Source organism: Cherax quadricarinatus, chromosome 45, assembly GCF_038502225.1.
Source record: "Cherax quadricarinatus isolate ZL_2023a chromosome 45, ASM3850222v1, whole genome shotgun sequence".
NCBI lineage: Eukaryota > Metazoa > Arthropoda > Malacostraca > Decapoda > Parastacidae > Cherax > Cherax quadricarinatus.
This window is the reverse complement of record NC_091336.1, coordinates 8,499,900-8,520,009: the sequence shown is the minus strand read 5'-3', so window position 1 is coordinate 8,520,009 and position 20,110 is coordinate 8,499,900.

Sequence of the window (20,110 nt, the reverse complement as noted above, 5' to 3'; positions counted from 1 at the left end):
GCCCTAGTAGATATTTTAGCCTATTATTCATCCATTTTGGGTCATTTCTATTTGATCTAATTTCTTTATATGGGATAAACGTTCTTTGAGCAGCATGTATAGTGTTCAGAAAACTGTCATATTGATAGCTCACTTCGTTACCCCAGTCAACAGATGATAAGTGTTCTCTAAGCCCATCGTAATCTGCTAAGGGAAAATCTGGGACTGTTACTGAGTTATCGCTACTATCGTATTTCCATTCAATGCTAAATGTAATTGATTTGTGGTCGCTAGCACCCAGTTCCTCTGAAATTTCTAAATTATTAACAAGGGATTCTTTGTTTGCCATAACTAAGTCAAGCAGGTTATTTCCCCTTGTAGGTTCTGTCACAAACTGCTTCAAAAAACAATCCTGAACTACTTCTAAGAAGTCGTATGATTCTAAATCCCCAGTCAAGAAATTCCAATCAATATGACTAAAGTTAAAGTCTCCTAGAATTACTACATTATCGTGCCTTGTGGCCTTAACAATTTCCTCCCATAGTAGTCTCCCTTGGTCCCTATCTAAGTTTGGGGGACGGTATATCACTCCTAAAATCAGTTTTTCATGCCCCTCTGAAAATTCTATCCAAACAGACTCTGTATGTGTTACTTCAGACTTAATACCCGTTTTTATGCAACAGTTCAAGCGATCTCGGACATACAATGCCACCCCACCCCCCTTCCCGATACTTCTATCTACTTGGAACATTTTAAAACCCTGAATATGACATTCCGCAGGCATGTCCCGACATTTTGAATTAAACCACGTCTCTGTTAAGGCAAATACACCAATGTTACCTGCACTAGCAACTAATCTCAACTCGTCCATCTTATTCCTAGCACTACGGCAATTAGCATAATAAACATTGAAAAACTCTCCTTTCTCTTTACCCTTCCTGCTCATTTCTGTTTTTCTACTAAACCTATTACTGTCCTTATCACCCAAAGTCCCTGGCTTTTCAATATCTACCTCGTTCTGCTTATTACTAGTTTCCCTAGAACTCGTAATATTACTACACTGGGACTTCACTGTTTTCCTGCCAAAACCCATACCACTAACTATTCCTAGTTTAAAGTCCTAACTGCTCCCTCCACTGCAGTTGCCAGTGCTACCACCCCAGACCTAGATAAGTGAACCCCATCCCTGGCATACATGTCATTTCTGCCATAGAAGAGGTCCCAGTTGTCAATGAAGGTTACCGCATTTTCCTTACAATATTTGTCCAGCCAACAATTGACACCAATTGCCCTGGACAACCATTCATTTCCAACTCCTCTCCTTGGCAAAATACCGCATATGACAGGGTTCCCACCCTTACTCCTAATTATTTCTATTGCTGACCTATACCTGCTAATCAGGTCTTCACTCCTAAGTCTGCCAACATCGTTGCCTCCAGCACTGAGACAAATAATAGGATTGCTCCCATTACCTCTCATGATGTCATCCAGACGGCTAACAATATCCTCCATCCCAGCCCCAGGAAAGCAAACTCTCTGTCTCCTACTCCTGTCCTTCAAGCAGAACGCCCTATCCATATACCTAGTTCCACTAGATTGTGTTAATTTCAACTTCTTCAAGTATCAGGACAACTGTTACAAACAATGCTTTGGGATGGCAATGGGCAGCCCGCTCAGTGCTGTGCAGTCCGCCTGAATGAACATCGAAATGCCTCTAACAGAGACGATGTAAGATACGCCTGTGTCCTCCACAGAGACTCCACGGGGCATTTGATGAACTGGAACGAGGCACAACTCGTTCTCACCGAACCAGACCTCAGACGCCGACGGTGCCTAGAAGCCTCACTAATCGCCGTCACCGACACTATAGAACGCAACACTGGAAACTACAAAATTTCAAAAACATTGGCATACATGATACTTAAGCAGCACCAACCCAACAACACAGGAGTCACATAATTTCATCGTCTACCCGTCCTCATCATAGGTAGAGGTTGTTTTGATAAGGACCTGCCTCGCATGGGCCAGTAGGCCTTCTACAGTGTTCCTCCATTCTTATGTTCTTATGACATTCCTCAGGTCACGTGCGTCACATCTCACTCTCCGCCTATATATATAATGTCTTTCTACCTCTGTATGTTAGAAGTGATCAAGGTCCCAGGACCGAAACGTTTTCTAAAAAATATGTTATAGTGTTTGCTTACGTGTCTTTCTAAACCAACTTGTCGGTATTTATTACCAAGGTTTATACCAATATCAAGGCTGTCTAGTGAGAGACACCTTGAACAATATCAAGGTTGTCTAGTGAGAGACACCTTGAACAATATCAAGGCTGTTTAGTGAGAGACACCTTGAACAATATCAAGGCTGTTTAGTTAGAGACACCTTGAACAATATCAAGGCTGTTTAGTGAGAGACACCTTGAACAATATCAAGGTTGTCTAGTGAGAGACACCTTGAACAATATCAAGGCTGTCTAGTGAGAGACACCTTGAACAATATCAAGGCTGTCTAGTGAGAGACACCTTGAACAATATCAAGGCTGTTTAGTTAGAGACACCTTGAACAATATCAAGGCTGTTTAGTTAGAGACACCTTGAACAATATCAAGGTTGTCTAGTGAGAGACACCTTGAACAATATCAAGGCTGTCTAGTGAGAGACACCTTGAACAATATCAAGGCTGTCTAGTGAGAGACACCTTGAACAATATCAAGGTTGTCTAGTGAGAGACACCTTGAACAATATCAAGGTTGTCTAGTGAGAGACACCTTGAACAATATCAAGGCTGTCTAGTGAGAGACACCTTGAACAATATCAAGGCTGTCTAGTGAGAGACACCTTGAACAATATCAAGGCTGTCTAGTGAGAGACACCTTGAACAATATCAAGGCTGTCTAGTGAGAGACACCTTGAACAATATCAAGGCTGTCTAGTGAGAGACACCTTGAACAATATCAAGGCTGTCTAGTGAGAGACACCTTGAACAATATCAAGGCTGTCTAGTGAGAGACACCTTGAACAATATCAAGGCTGTCTAGTGAGAGACACCTTGAACAATATCAAGGCTGTCTAGTGAGAGACACCTTGAACAATATCAAGGCTGTCTAGTGAGAGACACCTTGAACAATATCAAGGCTGTCTAGTGAGAGACACCTTGAACAATATCAAGGCTGTCTAGTGAGAGACACCTTGAACAATATCAAGGCTGTCTAGTGAGAGACACCTTGAACAATATCAAGGCTGTCTAGTGAGAGACACCTTGAACAATATCAAGGCTGTCTAGTGAGAGACACCTTGAACAATATCAAGGCTGTCTAGTGAGAGACACCTTGAACAATATCAAGGCTGTCTAGTGAGAGACACCTTGAACAATATCAAGGCTGTCTAGTGAGAGACACCTTGAACAATATCAAGGCTGTCTAGTGAGAGACACCTTGAACAATATCAAAGTTGTCTAGTGAGAGACACCTTGAACAATATCAAGGCTGTCTAGTGAGAGACACCTTGAACAATATCAAGGCTGTCTAGTGAGAGACACCTTGAACAGGGAAAGGAGTATCCATTGAGATGTTACTCACAAAAGCCACCACTAATTCCATCCAGACAATTGAGATTAGAATAGTAAAGCGAAAGGCTCTCTGGAGCATGTGAGAGAACAGGAAGTAGCAGAAATATTCTTTGATTTAAGGAACAAAAAAAAGGGAATATTTATGTTTAAATTTATGAGATGTGACGTTTAAACTATGAGTGGGAGGAGTGAAGTGTTGGTATACCTGGTATAGCAGTTGGTATAGCAGTGTAGATATACCTGGAGGTGATAGTAGTGTAGATATACCTAGAGGTGGTAGTAGTGTAGATATACCTGGAGGTGATAGCAGTGTAGATATACCTAGAGGTGATAGTAGTGTAGATATACCTCGAGGTGATAGTAGTGTAGATATACCTGGAGGTGATAGCAGTGTAGATATACTTAGAGGTGATAGTAGTGTAGATATACCTGGAGGTGATAGTAGTGTAGATATACCTGGAGGTGATAGCAGTGTAGATATACCTAGAGGTGATAGTAGTGTAGATATACCTGGAGGTGATAGCAGTATAGATATGCCTAGAAGTAATAGCAGTGTAGATATACCTAGAGGCGATAGCATTGTAGATATACCTGGAGGTTATAGCAGTGTAGATATACCTAGAGGTGATAGCAGTATACATATACCTGGATGTGATAGTAGTGTAGATATACCTGGAGGTGATAGCAGTGTAGATATACCTGGAGGTGATAGCAGTGTAGATATACCTCGAGGTGATAACAGTATAGATATACCTGGAGGTGATAGCAGCGTAGATATACCTAGAGGTGATAGCAGTGTAGATATACCTGGAGATGATAGCAGTGTAGACGTACCTGGAGGTGATAGCAGTGTATATATACCTGGCTGTGATAGCAGTGTAGATGTACCTGGAGCTGATAGCAGTGTAGATATACCTGGAGGTGATAGCAGGGTAGATGTACCTGGAGGTGATATCAGGGTATATATACCTGGAGGTGATAGCAGTATAGATATACCTGGAGGTGATAGCAGTATAGATATACCTGGAGGTGATAGCAGTATATATATACCTGAAGGTGATAGCAGTATAGATATACCTGGAGGTGATAGCAGCGTAGATATACCTGGAGATGATAGCAATGTAGACGTACCTGGAGGTGATAGCAGTGTAGATGTACCTGGAGCTGATAGCAGTGTAGATATACCTGGAGGTGATAGCAGTGTAGATGTACCTGGAGGTGATAGCAGTATAGATATAAGTGAAGGTGATAGCAGTATAGATATACCTGAAGGTGATAGCAGTATAGATATACCTGGAGGTGATAGCAGTATAGGTATACCTGGAGGTGATAGTAGTATAGATATACCTGAAGGTGATAGCAGTATAGATATACCTGGAGGTGATAGCAGTATAGATATACCTGAAGGTGATAGCAGTATAGATATACCTGGAGGTGATAGCAGTATAGATATACCTGGAGGTGATAGCAGTATAGATATACCTGGAGGTGATAGCAGTATAGATATACCTGGAGGTGATATCAGGGTATATATACCTGGAGGTGATATCAGGGTATATATACCTGGAGGTGATATCAGGGTATATATACCTGGAGGTGATATCAGGGTATATATACCTGGAGGTGATATCAGGGTATATATACCTGGAGGTGATATCAGGGTATATATACCTGGAGGTGATATCAGGGTATATATACCTGGAGGTGATATCAGGGTATATATACCTGGAGGTGATATCAGGGTATATATACCTGGAGGTGATATCAGGGTATATATACCTGGAGGTGATATCAGGGTATATATACCTGGAGGTGATATCAGGGTATATATACCTGGAGGTGATATCAGGGTATATATACCTGGAGGTGATATCAGCGTGTATATACCTGGAGGTTATGTCAGGGTATATATACCTGGAGGTGATATCAGGGTATATATACTTGGAGGTGATATCAGGGTATATATACCTGGAGGTGATATCAGGGTATATATAACTGGAGGTGATATCAGGGTATATATACCTGGAGGTGATATCAGGGTATATGTACCTGGAGGTGATATCAGGGTATATATACCTGGAGGTGATATCAGGGTATATATACCTGGAGGTGATATCAGTGTATATATACCTGGAGGTGATATCAGGGTATATATACCTGGAGGTGATATCAGGGTATATATACCTGGAGGTGATATCAGGGTATATATACCTGGAGGTGATATCAGGGTATATATACCTGGAGGTGATATCAGGGTATATATACCTGGAGGTGATATCAGGGTATATATACCTGGAGGTGATATCAGGGTATATATACCTGGAGGTGATATCAGGGTATATATACCTGGAGGTGATATCAGGGTATATATACCTGGAGGTGATATCAGGGTATATATACCTGGAGGTGATATCAGGGTATATATACCTGGAGGTGATATCAGGGTATATATACCTGGAGGTGATATCAGGGTATATATACCTGGAGGTGATATCAGGGTATATATACCTGGAGGTGATATCAGGGTATATATACCTGGAGGTGATATCAGGGTATATACCTGGAGGTGATATCAGGGTATATATACCTGGAGGTGATATCAGGGTATATATACCTGGAGGTGATATCAGGGTATATATACCTGGAGGTGATATCAGGGTATATATACCTGGAGGTGATATCAGGGTATATATACCTGGAGGTGATATCAGGGTATATATACCTGGAGGTGATATCAGGGTATATATACCTGGAGGTGATATCAGGGTATATATACCTGGAGGTGATATCAGGGTATATATACCTGGAGGTGATATCAGGGTATATATACCTGGAGGTGATATCAGGGTATATATACCTGTATATATACCTGGAGGTGATATCAGGGTATATATACCTGGAGGTGATATCAGGGTATATATACCTGGAGGTGATATCAGGGTATATATACCTGGAGGTGATATCAGGGTATATATACCTGGAGGTGATATCAGGGTATATATACCTGGAGGTGATATCAGGGTATATATACCTGGAGGTGATATCAGGGTATATATACCTGGAGGTGATATCAGGGTATATATACCTGGAGGTGATATCAGGGTATATATACCTGGAGGTGATATCAGGGTATATATACCTGGAGGTGATATCAGGGTATATATACCTGGAGGTGATATCAGGGTATATATACCTGGAGGTGATATCAGGGTATATATACCTGGAGGTGATATCAGGGTATATATACCTGGAGGTGATATCAGGGTATATATACCTGGAGGTGATATCAGGGTATATATACCTGGAGGTGATATCAGGGTATATATACCTGGAGGTGATATCAGGGTCAGGGATATCATATACCAGGAGGTGATATCAGGGTATATATACCTGGAGGTGATATCAGGGTATATATACCTGGAGGTGATATCAGGGTATATATACCTGGAGGTGATATCAGGGTATATATACCTGGAGGTGATATCAGGGTATATATACCTGGAGGTGATATCAGGGTATATATACCTGGAGGTGATATCAGGGTATATATACCTGGAGGTGATATCAGGGTATATATACCTGGAGGTGATATCAGGGTATATATACCTGGAGGTGATATCAGGGTATATATGGAGGTGATATCAGGGTATATATACCTGGAGGTGATATCAGGGTATATATACCTGGAGGTGATATCAGGGTATATATACCTGGAGGTGATATCAGGGTATATATACCTGGAGGTGATATCAGGGTATATATACCTGGAGGTGATATCAGGGTATATATACCTGGAGGTGATATCAGGGTATATATACCTGGAGGTGATATCAGGGTATATATACCTGGAGGTGATATCAGGGTATATATACCTGGAGGTGATATCAGGGTATATATACCTGGAGGTGATATCAGGGTATATATACCTGGAGGTGATATCAGGGTATATATACCTGGAGGTGATGATATCAGGTGATATATATACCTGGAGGTGATATCAGGGTATATATACCTGGAGGTGATATCAGGGTATATATACCTGGAGGTGATATCAGGGTATATATACCTGGAGGTGATATCAGGGTATATATACCTGGAGGTGATATCAGGGTATATATACCTGGAGGTGATATCAGGGTATATATACCTGGAGGTGATATCAGGGTATATATACCTGGAGGTGATATCAGGGTATATATACCTGGAGGTGATATCAGGGTATATATACCTGGAGGTGATATCAGGGTATATATACCTGGAGGTGATATCAGGGTATATATACCTGGAGGTGATATCAGGGTATATATACCTGGAGGTGATATCAGGGTATATATACCTGGAGGTGATATCAGGGTATATATACCTGGAGGTGATATCAGGGTATATATACCTGGAGGTGATATCAGGGTATATATACCTGGAGGTGATATCAGGGTATATATACCTGGAGGTGATATCAGGGTATATATACCTGGAGGTGATATCAGGGTATATATACCTGGAGGTGATATCAGGGTATATATACCTGGAGGTGATATCAGGGTATATATACCTGGAGGTGATATCAGGGTATATATACCTGGAGGTGATATCAGGGTATATATACCTGGAGGTGATATCAGGGTATATATACCTGGAGGTGATATCAGGGTATATATACCTGGAGGTGATATCAGCGTGTATATACCTGGAGGTGATGCCAGGGTATATATACCTGGAGGTGATATCAGGGTATATATACTTGGAGGTGATATCAGGGTATATATACCTGGAGGTGATATCAGGGTATATATACCTGGAGGTGATATCAGGGTATATATACCTGGAGGTGATATCAGGGTATATATACCTGGAGGTGATATCAGGGTATATATACCTGGAGGTGATATCAGGGTATATATACCTGGAGGTGATATCAGGGTATATACCTGGAGGTGATATCAGGTGATATCAGGGTATATATACCTGGAGGTGATATCAGGGTATATATACCTGGAGGTGATATCAGGGTATATATACCTGGAGGTGATATCAGGGTATATATACCTGGAGGTGATATCAGGGTATATATACCTGGAGGTGATATCAGGGTATATATACCTGGAGGTGATATCAGGGTATATATACCTGGAGGTGATATCAGGGTATATATACCTGGAGGTGATATCAGGGTATATATACCTGGAGGTGATATCAGGGTATATATACCTGGAGGTGATATCAGGGTATATATACCTGGAGGTGATATCAGGGTATATATACCTGGAGGTGATATCAGGGTATATATACCTGGAGGTGATATCAGGGTATATATACCTGGAGGTGATATCAGGGTATATATACCTGGAGGTGATATCAGGGTATATATACCTGGAGGTGATATCAGGGTATATATACCTGGAGGTGATATCAGGGTATATATACCTGGAGGTGATATCAGGGTATATATACCTGGAGGTGATATCAGGGTATATATACCTGGAGGTGATATCAGGGTATATATACCTGGAGGTGATATCAGGGTATATATACCTGGAGGTGATATCAGGGTATATATACCTGGAGGTGATATCAGGGTATATATACCTGGAGGTGATATCAGGGTATATATACCTGGAGGTGATATCAGGGTATATATACCTACCTGGAGGTGATATCAGGGTATATATACCTGGAGGTGATATCAGGCTATATATACCTGGAGGTGATATCAGGGTATATATACCTGGAGGTGATATCAGGGTATATATACCTGGAGGTGATATCAGGGTATATATACCTGGAGGTGATATCAGGGTATATATACCTGGAGGTGATATCAGGGTATATATACCTGGAGGTGATATCAGGGTATATATACCTGGAGGTGATATCAGGGTATATATACCTGGAGGTGATATCAGGGTATATATACCTGGAGGTGATATCAGGGTATATATACCTGGAGGTGATATCAGGGTATATATACCTGGAGGTGATATCAGGGTATATATACCTGGAGGTGATATCAGGGTATATATACCTGGAGGTGATATAAGGGTATATATACCTGGAGGTGATATCAGGGTATATATACCTGGAGGTGATATCAGGGTATATATACCTGGAGGTGATATCAGGGTATATATACCTGGAGGTGATATCAGGGTATATATACCTGGAGGTGATATCAGGGTATATATACCTGGAGGTGATATCAGGGTATATATACCTGGAGGTGATATCAGGGTATATATACCTGGAGGTGATATCAGGGTATATATACCTGGAGGTGATATCAGGGTATATATACCTGGAGGTGATATCAGGGTATATATACCTGGAGGTGATATCAGGGTATATATACCTGGAGGTGATATCAGGGTATATATACCTGGAGGTGATAGCAGTGTACGAAAAATCTAGAAAGGGTTAAATTATTGTTTACTGAGCCGTGTGTTAAGTCCGTCACTCTTATGACAGACTAATGTTATAGTGAGAGGCTGTTATACAAGGGTGTATTAGGACACTGTAGAGTGCCAGGTGTAGGAGGGCACTGTAGAGTGCCAGATGTAGGAGGACACTGTAGAGTACCAGGTGTAGGAGGACACTGTAGAGTGCCAGGTGTAGGAGGACACTGTAGAGTGCCAGATGTAGGAGGATACTGTAGAGTGCCAGGTGTAGGAGGACACTGTAGAGTGCCAGGTGTAGGAGGACACTGTAGAGTGCCAGGTGTAGGAGGACACTGTAGAGTGCCAGGTGTAGGAGGACACTATAGAGTGCCAGGTGTAGGAGGACACTATAGAGTGCCAGGTGTAGGAGGACACTGTAGAGTGCCAGGTGTAGGAGGACACTGTAGAGTGCCAGGTGTAGAAGGACACTGTAGAGTGCCAGGTGTAGGAGGACACTGTAGAGTGCCAGATGTAGGAGGACACTGTAGAGTGCCAGGTGTAGGAGGACACTGTAGAGTGCCAGGTGTAGGAGGACACTGTAGAGTGCCAGGTGTAGGAGGACACTATAGAGTGCCAGGTGTAGGACGACACTGTAGAGTGCCAGATGTAGGAGGACACTGTAGAGTGCTAAGTGTAGGAGGACACTGTAGAGTGCCATATGTAGGAGGACACTGTAGAGTGCCAGGTGTAGGACGACACTGTAGAGTGCTAAGTGTAGGAGGACACTGTAGAGTGCCAGGTGTAGGAGGACACTGTAGAGTGCCAGGTGTAGGAGGACACTGTAGAATGCCAGGTGTAGGACGACACTGTAGAGTGCTAAGTGTAGGAGGACACTGTAGAGTGCCAGGTGTAGGAGGACACTGTAGAGTGCCAGGTGTAGGAGAACACTGTGGAGTGCCAGGTGTTGGAGGACACTGTGGAGTGCCAGGTGTAGGAGAACACTGTAGAGTGCCAGGTGTAAGAGAACACTGTAGAGTGCCAGGTGTAGGAGAACACTGTAAAATGCCAGATGTAAGAGAACACTGTGGAGTGCCAGGTGTAGGAGAACACTGTAGAGTGCCAGGTGTAGGCAAACACTGTAGAGTGCCAGGTATAGGAGAACACTGTAGAGTGCCAGGTGTAGGAGAACACTGTGGAGTGCCAGGGGTAGGAGGACACTGTGGAATGCCAGATGTAGGAGAACACTGTAGAATACCAGGTGTAGGAGAACACTGTAGAATACCAGGTGTAGGAGAACACTGTAGAGTGCCAGGTGTAGGAGGACACTGTAGAGTGCCAGGTGTAGGAGGACACTGTAGAGTGCCAGGTGTAGGAGGACACTGTAGAGTACCAGGTGTAGGAGGACACTGTAGAGTGCCAGGTGTAGGAGGACACTGTAGAGTGCCAGGTGTAGGAGGACACTGTAGAGTGCCAGGTGTAGGAGGACACTGTAGAGTACCAGGTGTAGGAGGACACTGTAGAGTGCCAGGTGTAGGAGGACACTGTAGAGTGCTAAGTGTAGGAGGACACTGTAGAGTGCCAGGTGTAGGAGGACACTGTAGAGTGCCAGGTGTAGGAGAACACTGTGGAGTGCCAGGTGTTGGAGGACACTGTGGAGTGCCAGGTGTAGGAGAACACTGTAGAGTGCCAGGTGTAAGAGAACACTGTAGAGTGCCAGGTGTAGGAGAACACTGTAAAATGCCAGGTGTAAGAGAACACTGTGGAGTGCCAGGTGTAGGAGAACACTGTAGAGTGCCAGGTGTAGGCAAACACTGTAGAGTGCCAGGTATAGGAGAACACTGTAGAGTGCCAGGTGTAGGAGGACACTGTAGAGTACCAGGTGTAGGAGGACACTGTAGAGTGCCAGGTGTAGGAGGACACTGTAGAGTGCCAGGTGTAGGAGGACACTGTAGAGTGCCAGGTGTAGGAGGACACTGTAGAGTACCAGGTGTAGGAGGACACTGTAGAGTGCCAGGTGTAGGAGGACACTGTAGAGTACCAGGTGTAGGAGGACACTGTAGAGTGCCAGGTGTAGGAGGACACTGTAGAGTGCCAGGTGTAGGCAAACACTGTAGAGTGCCAGGTATAGGAGAACACTGTAGAGTGCCAGGTGTAGGAGGACACTGTAGAGTACCAGGTGTAGGAGGACACTGTAGAGTGCCAGGTGTAGGAGGACACTGTAGAGTGCCAGGTGTAGGAGGACACTGTAGAGTGCCAGGTGTAGGAGAACACTGTGGAGTGCCAGGTGTTGGAGGACACTGTGGAGTGCCAGGTGTAGGAGAACACTGTAGAGTGCCAGGTGTAAGAGAACACTGTAGAGTGCCAGGTGTAGGAGAACACTGTAAAATGCCAGGTGTAAGAGAACACTGTGGAGTGCCAGGTGTAGGAGAACACTGTAGAGTGCCAGGTGTAGGCAAACACTGTAGAGTGCCAGGTATAGGAGAACACTGTAGAGTGCCAGGTGTAGGAGAACACTGTGGAGTGCCAGGGGTAGGAGGACACTGTGGAATGCCAGATGTAGGAGAACACTGTAGAATACCAGGTGTAGGAGAACACTGTAGAATACCAGGTGTAGGAGAACACTGTAGAGTGCCAGGTGTAGGAGGACACTGTAGAGTGCCAGGTGTAGGAGGACACTGTAGAGTGCCAGGTGTAGGAGGACACTGTAGAGTACCAGGTGTAGGAGGACACTGTAGAGTGCCAGGTGTAGGAGGACACTGTAGAGTGCCAGGTGTAGGAGGACACTGTAGAGTGCCAGGTGTAGGAGGACACTGTAGAGTACCAGGTGTAGGAGGACACTGTAGAGTGCCAGGTGTAGGAGGACACTGTAGAGTGCTAAGTGTAGGAGGACACTGTAGAGTGCCAGGTGTAGGAGGACACTGTAGAGTGCCAGGTGTAGGAGAACACTGTGGAGTGCCAGGTGTTGGAGGACACTGTGGAGTGCCAGGTGTAGGAGAACACTGTAGAGTGCCAGGTGTAAGAGAACACTGTAGAGTGCCAGGTGTAGGAGAACACTGTAAAATGCCAGGTGTAAGAGAACACTGTGGAGTGCCAGGTGTAGGAGAACACTGTAGAGTGCCAGGTGTAGGCAAACACTGTAGAGTGCCAGGTATAGGAGAACACTGTAGAGTGCCAGGTGTAGGAGGACACTGTAGAGTACCAGGTGTAGGAGGACACTGTAGAGTGCCAGGTGTAGGAGGACACTGTAGAGTGCCAGGTGTAGGAGGACACTGTAGAGTGCCAGGTGTAGGAGGACACTGTAGAGTACCAGGTGTAGGAGGACACTGTAGAGTGCCAGGTGTAGGAGGACACTGTAGAGTACCAGGTGTAGGAGGACACTGTAGAGTGCCAGGTGTAGGAGGACACTGTAGAGTGCCAGGTGTAGGAGGACACTGTAGAGTGCCAGGTGTAGGAGGACACTGTAGAGTGCCAGGTGTAGGAGGACACTGTAGAGTGCCAGGTGTAGGAGGACACTGTAGAGTGCCAGGTGTAGGAGGACACTGTAGAGTGCCAGGTGTAAGAGAACACTGTAGAGTGCCAGGTATAGGAGGACAAAAAACGGAGACAAAATACCCATCACAAGAGGAAGAACACAAATTACAAAGTATAATACAAGAAAGATGAGACACAAAGTGCCAAGTATAACACCAGAAACAAACATGAAAGAAAAGAGAGAGTCAAGAGTGCAGAAGGAACATTGTCAGAGAGTAGTGGCACTAACACACTCATCCTGCATATCAAGCCTGAGAGCTGAGAGTTACTGCTCTTACTAAGAGCAAGAGCGAGGCTCGGTCAGGGACTCGGCCGCGGGGGCGTTGACCTCCGGAACACCCTGCAGGTATACTTCTGCAGGTAAGACTGTGGTTGATACTCTGACAGTAGGTACTGAGATGTGAGAGTCCCTGGTCTAGAGATGAGAGAGGGAGGAGGGAAGAAGGATGAGGAAGAGAAAGAGGAAGAGGAGGATGAGGAAGAAGAAGAAAAGGAGGAAGAGGAAGGGGAGGAGGACGTAAAAATGAGAGACAGAAGAGCTTGGAAAGGAACCAGAAAATCATCTCTTGTCCTGACTGCTATACGCTTCACAACCAATATTGATGACTTAAGATTAATGTTAGAGCCCTGCCACCACCCCTGCCATCACCCCTGCCACCACCCCTGCCACTACCCCTGCCACGCCAGCGAGCACCAACAATCTGTCTGATCAGATCGTTATCTAGGAGACATGGTCTAGGTCCAGGCCCATGGAACGAAGAGACCCCTGGGGAAAAAAACGTAATGTGCCCTAAGTGTGTGCAGGTTCGAATGCTGGTGTGGACTGAGAGATAATGTTTGTTGAAGGTATCCCCTTTGCGAATTGTTAAGCATATATATATATATATATATATATATATATATATATATATATATATATATATATATATATATATATATATATATATATATATATATATATATATATATATATATATATATATATATATATATATATATATATATATATATATATATATATATATATATATATATATATATATATATATATATATATATATATATATATATATATATATATATATATATATATGCAAAACAATTGCCCTCAAAGATTTTTTAAGTCTTATGATACACTTAATAACAAAAAAAATTTGCGCCTTACTAAAGCAGACAAAATAAATGCAATAGTAATTATGAAAGAAAATGACTACCAAGAAAAAATGAATAATCTCTTAGATGATACTGAAACCTATTCTAAACTTAGGAAAAATCCCCTAGAAACCGTTAACAGCAATTTCAATAAAACAATAAAACTTCTACTGAAAGGCAAAGATGAATTAGTCAAACAATTTACTTCCACTAATCCATCTTTACCTTACATGTATGGACTAATAAAAACACACAAACCAGGGAATCCAGTCAGACCAATTATTAGCTCCATAGGGTCAGTTTCATATAAATTATCCAAATGGCTTGTTGATATTTTGAGCCCTATTGTTGGCAAAATTTCTAACTTTAATGTTAAAAACAACATAGACTTGGTTGATAAATTAAGCTCCTTGACTGACTTAAATGATTTTAACATGGTTAGTTTTGATGTTACTTCCTTGTTTACGAAAGTTCCTGTTGATGATTTATTAAGTTTCTTATCTGAAGAACTTGTTAACTATGATTTACCATTGCCAGTTCCTACTATCATTAAACTTATTAATCTTTGCATTGTTGATGCAAAATTTGCATTTAATGATAAGTTTTACACTCAGAAGTTTGGTATGGCAATGGGAAATCCTCTTTCACCTGTCCTTAGTAACCTATACATGGAATTTTTTGAAACAAGGTTGCTTAACACAATCCTCCCTAATAGAGCTAAATGGTTCAGATATGTTGATGATATTTTGTGTCTTATGCCCAAAACTGTAGATATACACCATTTCCTTGGAAAATTAAATAACTTTACTGTTGAGTTTGAAGAAAATCACTCATTGCCTTTTCTAGATGTTTTAATTATTAAGGGTAATAATGAATTCAAATTTAAAATTTACAGAAAACCTACAAATAACTGTTCCTATGTCCACTATTATTCCTCGCATCAAGATGGAGTCAAACTGTCTGTTTTCTCATCAATGTTTTTGAGAGCTTTACGAATTTGTAGTCCAGAGTTCATAGATGAGGAAATATCCAAAATTTATGAAATAGGTAATGATTTAAAATACCCAAGAAATGTAATTGATAAATCTTTTAAAGTTGCTAGAAATACTTTTTACAATCCAAAAAGGGCAACCAGCCTTATTCAACTAAAAATATGTTGGTCCTCCCTTACCATGAAAACTTGGTTGATATGCCTTCTCTTCTTAAGACTTTTAATATTAAAGTTGTATTCAAAAATCTTGATACAGTAAAAATACTTTTGATAAAGAATTCCCCCCAAAATGCTGATGGATGTGTCTATAAGATTCCTTGTAAAATTTGCGATAAAGTTTATTACGGTCAAACTGGTAAAAATCTCGAACTAAGATTAAAACAACATAAATATAGCATTGGAACTGGACAAGATTCCAATGCTCTATTTATTCATGTAAGAGATTTTAACCATCCAATTGATTTTCAAAAAGTTGAGAAAGTAGTATCAAGCAAGTCCATGGTCGACCGGAATATAATTGAATCTTTTTTCATAAAAAGCAGTTTTGACAATAATATGAATATTTCCTTTGGTTTATATAAATTAGATCCATTTATAATTAATAGAATTTGGGAAGAATTTAATAATACACTGGACAAATAATAATTTTTAAATTTTCTTGGGTAGAATAGTTTGTTGGTGAGTTGTGCAAAGGACCTGTCCAGTTGGGCCGGCGCGCGTCAGGTGTTTAACCGTTGTGGGATCTGATAGTGAGGTGTTGGCCAGACCCCTTATATAGCTTCCTTGGATGCTTTACTTTCATAGTTCCTTGATAATGTGAGTAGTCACGAAAGCGCTTGGAATTTCTCTATTCTTTCAGAGTGGTTGTTTTGCATATTCTGAAATCACCTGTTTACTGTGATCTTATTGCATATATATATATATATATATATATATATATATATATATATATATATATATATATATATATATATATATATATATATATATATATATTTATATATATATATATATATATATATATATATATATATATATATATATATATATATATATATATATATATATATATATATATATATATATATATATATATATATATATATATGTCGTGCCGAATAGGAAGAACTTGTGATCTTGGCTTAAATAGCAACGCTCATCTTGGCATATAGGACAGGCGAAAATTTGTGTACGCAATAATTTCGCCAAAATCATTCTGAACCTAACGAAAAAAATATATTTCACTGTGTTTGTTTAGTATTAAATTATTGTAAACAAATCTAAAATATTTTAGTTGGGTTAGGCTAAAATAAATTGTTCTTGTTATAATAAGGTTAGGTAAGTTTTCTAAGATTCTTTTGGAGCAAAATTAAAAATTTTTACATTAACATTAATGAAAAAAATATATCTTTAAACGTATAAAGGAAATTTTTAGAAAGGACTTAATTTTAAATGAGTTCTTGCTAATTGACCAGTTTTACCTATTAGGCACGACTTATATATATATATATATATATATATATATATATATATATATATATATATATATATATATATATATATATATATATATATATTTATATATATATATATATATGTATATATATATATATATATATATATATATATATATATATATATATATATATATATATATATATATATATATATTTATATATATAATATATATATATATATTTATACATATATATATATATATATATATATATATATATATATATATGTATAAATATATATGTATATATATATATATATATATATATATATATATATATATATATATATATATATATATATATATATATATGTGTGTGTGTGTGTGTGTGTGTGTGTGTGTGTGTGTGCGTGCGTAAAACAACCTTGCCCCATCACTCACATTCCATCACAGCTTAACTCAGCCACACACACACACACACACACACACACACACACACACACACACACACACACACACACACACACACACACACACACAGAGTGGGCACCTGTGACCAGCGGGGTCCCGCAGGGGTCAGTCCTAGGACCAGTGCTGTTTCTGGTATTTGTGAACGACATGACGGAAGGAATAGACTCTGAGGTGTCCCTGTTTGCAGATGACGTGAAGTTGATGAGAAGAATACACTCGATCGAAGACCAGGCAGAACTACAAAGGGATCTGGACAGGCTGCAGACCTGGTCCAGCAATTGGCTCCTGGAGTTCAATCCCACCAAGTGCAAAGTCATGAAGATTGGGGAAGGGCAAAGAAGGCCGCAGACGGAGTACAGTCTAGGGGGTCAGAGACTACAAACCTCACTCAAGGAAAAAGATCTTGGGGTGAGTATAACACCAGGCACATCTCCTGAAGCGCACATCAACCAAATAACTGCTGCAGCATATGGGCGCCTAGCAAACCTCAGAACAGCATTCCGACATCTTAATAAGGAATCGTTCAGGACCCTGTACACCGTATACGTTAGGCCCATATTGGAGTATGCGGCACCAGTTTGGAACCCACACCTAGCCAAGCACGTAAAGAAACTAGAGAAAGTGCAAAGGTTTGCAACAAGACTAGTCCCAGAGCTAAGAGGTATGTCCTACGAGGAGAGGTTAAGGGAAATCAACCTGACGACACTGGAGGACAGGAGAGATAGGGGGGACATGATAACGACATACAAAATACTGAGAGAAATTGACAAGGTGGACAAAGACAGGATGTTCCAGAGATTGGACTCAGTAACAAGGGGACACAGTTGGAAGCTGAAGACACAGATGAATCACAGGGATGTTAGGAAGTATTTCTTCAGCCACAGAGTAGTCAGTAAGTGGAATAGTTTGGGAAGCGATGTAGTGGAGGCAGGATCCATACATAGCTTTAAGCAGAGGTATGATAAAGCTCACGGCTCAGGGAGAGTGACCTAGTAGCGATCAGTGAAGAGGCGGGGCCAGGAGCTCGGACTCGACCCCCGCAACTTCAACTAGGTGAGTACAACTAGGTGAGTATACACACACACACACACACACACACATACACATATTTTACGTTTAAAATAAGACGACAGAGCAGCTTTGCCAAATTCCCAGTAGCTGTGACAGGTGAAGTTACACATGCCGAGGGAGGACGAGTCGCTATGCACAGGATTCAGCACCTTAGCATTTGTAACAGAGGTGAAGCGTAGTCCAAGAAGTAGTGGGGGTTCGATCCTCCGTGTGTCAGTCGTGAGGGGAGTAATGAGACCCCTCACGTGAGGGGAAGGGGTTCGATCCTCCGTGTGTCAGTCGTGAGGGGAGTAATGAGACCCCTCACGTGAGGGGAAGGGGTTCGATCCTCCGTGTGTCAGTCGTGAGGGGAGTAATGAGACCCCTCACGTGAGGGGAAGAAGAAGTTCACTGAGGTGTTTCTAATTAAAGATACGCATTAGGTATTTAATTTAGGTCTATCTTTAAAAATATGTTTAATTTAAAGATAAGAGTTGAAGGAAGAGTGAAAGAGTAGAGACTAAAAGGAGTGAAGGAGAGTGAGAGAAGAGAATGAAGGTAGGAATAGAAGAAGTGAAGGGAGAGTGAAAAAATAGAGATAATAGACTAGGATTGAAGGAGGTAAAGAAAAGAGAGAATATAATAGACTAGGAGCGAAGAAAGAGTGAAAAAAGAGAGACGATGATAGACTAGGAGTGAAGGAAAAGAAGCATATTTCAAGTAGCAGTGAGTGAAGGATGACCGAGAAAGTCTGCTGCTGCTGCTGTCACAAGGATTCACTGGCGTGATTGATGTAAGCAGAGGAGAAAAGGAGGCAGGGAGAAAGGCGGGTGTAAACAGAAGGAAAAAGGAGGGAGAAAGATTGGTGTAAGGCTTTATCTGTCTACGGCCCAAGTGGATATCACTGTCTCTCAACTCACTGTCAGATCACTGTCTCTCAACTCACTGTCTGTTCGATGTTATCTATAGGGGAAAACTTCTCTACCAAGACAGTGCCACAAGTCCTGTGGCACTGAAACCACTTGCTAGTGTTACTAAGTGCCAGTGATGACTCTTCGTAATACAACTTAGTTTATAAGATGATTTATTATATCACAGCTATAAAAAACTCGTATACGTAAATGTAACAGCATTGAGAGCAGCTGGTGGTATACATCCACTAGGCTGGCAAGATTCCGTGGCCCCGTTTGTTTACATTTTATATTCTAATAATATTTATAGATAGGGGTTATAAAATCATATTTTTGGGGTAGGTTATACCATGGAAATCAGAGAGGGTTGCTAGAGTATATTGGTGAGTGTAGAGCCATTTTTTAAGAGAATTTTGGGTTTTAAATAAGGGGTGTGTGAGTTTTGTCTGGGAAAAGAGTAGCATATTGTTGGTTATTGGAAGTGGTTGTTATTTTGATATAATAATCATATACTAGTAGGTTTCTCTGATGCTCATAATGCAGTTTTTAATAAAATTTTGATTGTTTTAATGTAGACTGAAGAGTATATTTGGAATTTTTATAATGTGGATATAAACTTTTTTGGAGA